The 4,921-nt window shown below is 36.4% G+C and overlaps 1 pseudogene across 1 annotated transcript; it reads left to right on the top strand.

Annotated features, from left to right (window-relative positions):
- Positions 1-2,746: 2,746 nt before the first annotated feature.
- LOC111549479 lies at positions 2,747-3,286 on the top strand (annotated as a pseudogene). Its single transcript, XR_002733753.2, has one exon. The product of XR_002733753.2 is annotated as a 60S ribosomal protein L24 pseudogene (transcript).
- The last annotated feature ends 1,635 nt before the right edge of the window (positions 3,287-4,921 follow it).

The following is a 4,921-nucleotide window of genomic DNA, read 5'->3' as shown; positions in this document are numbered from 1 at the left end:
GTTGCCTATCTTTTGCCCCTACTTCTGACCCTTGTTTTCATTGCCTATTTCAAAAATAAGCCAGAGTAAAACAGCCTTTCATTACTATTGCTGCTCCTGGTTTGCTGACCCAGAGCACTAGGATCATGAAATGAGGATATAGATATTGCTATTAGTTGTAATTAAAATTTTACCACCTTGAGTTCTAGTTCATTGTGAAAAATAAAATAAAAAGTGAAAACTTCAATGTCTACCCTGGGTTTCAGCATTTTGAACTACCATTTTTTTTCTCTGACTCATAATGGGATAGATTTTTTTCAGCTGGCATCATCTTTTTCTTAGTTCATGACTGTTATGACTCTTCCTGATCGATGAGCCCTCTTAGAAGGCTCACAGTACTCTCAGAGAATTCAAATACTACTGCTGCTGTCCTAAGAGTACTGCTTCTCCATGTGAAGTATTCCCAGGTTTTGTGAGGAGATGAGTGCTGAGAGCTCCCAGAAGAAGATATGATTATGTTACATTAGACATGAGGTGGATTTACAACATTTCCACTGTGCTCATTTTTGGCATCTATTTATATAATCTTAGCTCTTTACCACTGAACCTGAAATAAGCAGCACCTGTTCTGAGTGCTTAAAAACAGTTCAGTGGAAGGGATCGGTCCTTCACATAAACCCCATTTCTTTTCTACACCTAGGAGCATATGACTCTTTCTGGGAGTTAACCTCTTCTACCTAAATCATCAGAACAGTTCATTTCCTACTATACTATTCTACAGCATTTCCTCAGCTTGAGTCTAAGCGTTATTTACTGTTAGGATGAGAAATCGAATACCTTTGCTGTGTCTGCTGTCAAGCCACTTCAAGGTTACTGCATACCATGTTGGGAACAACATTTGCCTTTATAACTATTCAACCATTGCTTCCCACTTAGGGATGTCTCCAACTATTCAATATATGTTGTTTATTCCATGGAAGTGATTATTATAATTTTGTAGGATAAAAGTAAAGGATAAGATGATACAAGAGTTGTCTTAGAGTTCTTAGATTTTATAATTAACACCAATGCCTTCACAAAAGAGGAAGCTATGGAGAATCAGCTCATAAGCTCCCATTTTACATTTACTTCAACTCTTACATTTTACATAAATTTTCCAAGTAGCTAGCATCAGATAGAATATTACCTTTTCTTGGTCAATTTATTTTGCAGAGATACTGGGATACAAGGAATTAAAATTTTTGCCATACTCTTTCAAATAGAAAGTTAGTTGCAAAACATGTATACCTATGTAACAAACATGCATGTTCAGCACATGTATCCCAGAACTTAAAGTAAAATAACAAGTAAATAAATAGATAGATAAATAAATTTTTAAAAAATTGTCTCAGAAACAGAAGTTCTCTTAACTGAAAATTGTCACGTTCATATTTTTGTCACACATTACTGCATGGTATAGCAACATTTTATATAAAAACGTTGTGCATATTAGTAAAAGCACCTCTTTTTATACCCTTTGTAATAGTCAATGCATAAAGAAACAAACTATTCACCATGAAAACGGTAAATAAATAAAAGGTAAATCAATATCAAATGATCATTTCCACAGATGCAGAAAAAGATTTGATAACTTCAATATCCATTCAGGATTAAAAAAATAAAAACTCTCAGTAAAATAGGTACAGAAGAAAATTTCCTCAACATTTATAAAAAGCTCACAAAAGGATGAGTTCGTGTCCTTTGTAGGGACATGGATGCAGCTGGAAGCTATCATTCTCAGCATACTATCGCAAGAACAGAAAACCAAACACCGCGTGTTCTCACTCATAGGTGGGAATTGAACAATGAGATCGCTTGGACACAGGAAGGGGAACATCACACACCGGGGCCTATTATGGGGAGGGGGGAGGGGGGAGGCACTGCATTAGGAGATATACCTAATGTAAATGACGAGTTAATGGGTGCAACACAACCACATGGCACATGTATACATATGTAACAAACCTGCACGTTGTGCACATGTACCCTAGAACTTAAAGTATAATAATACAAAAATAAAAAATAAATAAATAAATAAAAAATAAAAAAATAAAATTACATAGCAAACAAGGCAATATTGTCACATGGGAAATAGAGTGATATAATGGCAATTTTTAATTTATCTATTTATTTATTTATTTTGAGTCCGGGTTATGAGACTTGCTGATTTTTGTATTTTTGTTGGAGACAGGGTTTCAGTGTGTTGTCTAGGCTGGTCTTGAACTCCTGGTCTCAAATCATGCACACTCTTCGGCCTCCCAAAGTGTTAGGAGTACAGGAGTGAGCCACCATGCCCGGCCCTTTTCTTTTTTTTTCCAGTTATTAGATGTTTAACTCCCACATAGGCCTAAAAGAGCAGAATAACTCCTTCGGCATTTCCTCCATGGACTTCAATGTTCAGTACCTCAAAAGTCCACAACTGATGCTCAGTATGACTTGTATTATTCATTTATTCTTTTGTTCCTCTTATCTATTTGTTCAAAAAGTAATTATTTAAGCACTGAAAGGAAGACAGGGTACCTCTCCTCATGGAGGGCATCAGAAAGTAATTCAGTGTATTCAGTGCTCTATTAAGAGAAAGCACTCAGGGTTAAGAGACTACTTAGAAGAACATTTAACCCTCATTTAAGAGGTGTGGGCAACCAGGGAATGTTTCTTCAACTTAATAGTTAGGCGTATTCCTAAAAGCTAAATAAGAGTTGAAGAAATAGCTCTTCGCCATCTCTTCTCTTACCCTGAATCCATCGCCATGAAGGTGGAGCTGTGCAGTTTTAACGGGTACAAGATCTACCCCGGACACGGGAGGCGCTACGCCAGGACCAACGGGAAGGTTTTCCAGTTTCTTAATGCAAAATGCGAGTCGGCGTTCCTTTCCAAGAGGAATCCTCTGCAGATAAACTGGACTGTCCTCTACAGAAGGAAGCACAAAAAGGGACAGTCGGAAGAAATTCAAAAGAAAAGAACCCGCCGAGCAGTCAAATTCCAGAGGGCCATTACTGGTGCGTCTCTTGCTGATATAATGGCCAAGAGGAATCAGAAACCTGAAGTTAGAAAGGCTCAACGAGAGCAAGGTATCAGGGCTGCTAAGGAAGCAAGCATCTAAAAAGACTGCAATGGCTGATGCTAAGGCACCTACAAAGGCAGCACCTAAGCAAAAGATTGTGAAGCCTGTGAAAGTTTCAGCTCCCCGAGTTGGTGGAAAACGCTAAACTGGCAGATTCTATTTTTAAATAAAGATTTGGATTATAACTTAAAAAAAAAAAAAAGAGTTGAAGAAATAGTCAAAAGAAATAAGAAGGATATTTCAGTAAAACGAAGTGGAGTGACCAAGACCCAGAAGAGAAATTAAGAGATCAGGGGGAAGCAAAGTAAGTCTACCTTCAGAAAACTTGGAAGAAAGCATACAGAATACTTAAGGTGATGCAATAGTTGTGAGCAGGGGGCTTGGGGGAACAAGAGAGTAATTGGGAGCAATAAGCAGACCTCTCTTTCCCCCTGTCTCCTACTCAGCTTTCTAGGTCAGAAATCCAAGGTCAGTTTCCCACAATGTTTATCCTCCAGTCTTGTTCTGTAGTTTGTTTCTTTTGAGTAGTTCTGTTAAAGAATTTTATAGTTTTATTTTAAAACTTTTTAATTTTTAAAATAAAGTACACAATATGATGTTGTAAGATACATATATATATAGTAAAATTGTTATTATAGTGAAACAAATTAACATATCTATCATCTTACATAGTTACTCATCCCCCTCCCCCAACACAGCAAGAGTAGGTATAATCTACTTATTTAGCAAAATTCTTGAATACATTACATTACTTTTAACTATAACCCACATGCTCATAAGATCTTTTGACTGGTTAATCTTACATATTTCTACTTTGCATTCTTCTTATGTTATATTCAAAAATGTTATAACCTGACAGTCTGGGAAATGTTCAGGCAAATAAAATAACTGAACTTACTGCCATGAAAGGAACAAGTGAGGCTGTAGGTTGTCTCCTATCGTGGGAATGACAAGGTGAGGCATGCAGCTCAGCAGTACATAGAGAAGACCATCACATTTTTTTTATAGGTCAGTGTACTGCACAACTATGTGCTCTTAATTTTCACCCTCTCTTTTCTACTGCTAAGCTTGTAGGAGAGTGGAAAAGCAAGAGAAAAAGCTGGGAACTAACTTAGAGCCCTAAGTCCTAATAAGTTCTATTAAAATGAAGATGATGATCATTTAAAATGTATTAAAAAAAAAAGAAATTTCTGCAAAACTGGTCAAATATCTTACATTTGATAAACATATTTCATAAGTAGGAATATGGTAGATACCACAGGTGGGCATATGCTAGGCTTATTAACCTTGGCACTATTAACATTTTGTATCAGACAAGTGTTGTCTCTGGCCTCTATTTACTAAGTGCCAGTGTCACTTCAACCCCTCCCCCAAGTCATAACAATAAAAATGTCCCCAAACATTCTCAGAAGTCTCCTGGGGAATAAATCACCTTGAGAATCACTGTCCCAGACTTTAGTAGGTATTGAAATGCCTAAGAAGTCACTCTTTTCCTCAAGGTACCTATCATCTGGTAAGGAAGAAATATTTGCTAAAAATGTATTTTAGTTCATCTAATTCAAATCAGTTTGTGATTAGTATAAGCAGAGACATTTCAGCAAAATTTTGTGAAAACATAGTAAAATAATTCAGAGGAAAAGCAAGTAAGAAGAAAAATCAGTAAATATTCTATAAAGGAAGTGAAATGTGACTGTGGACTTGAAAGATGAGTAGACAAGAAAAGGCATAAGGGGATTGAAAAAACGATAGCACACACAAAGGCAGAGCAACATGAAAACAAAGTAAGTATTTGAGAAATAGTGAAAATCTCTGATAGTTTTAGGGTAAGTTATGTGTTAG

The sequence above is a fragment of the Piliocolobus tephrosceles genome, chromosome 6, assembly GCF_002776525.5.
Source record: "Piliocolobus tephrosceles isolate RC106 chromosome 6, ASM277652v3, whole genome shotgun sequence".
In the NCBI taxonomy this organism is placed as follows: Eukaryota; Metazoa; Chordata; class Mammalia; order Primates; family Cercopithecidae; genus Piliocolobus; species Piliocolobus tephrosceles.
The sequence above is the reverse complement of the archived record's forward strand: the minus strand, read 5'-3'. Positions and strand labels throughout refer to the sequence as shown.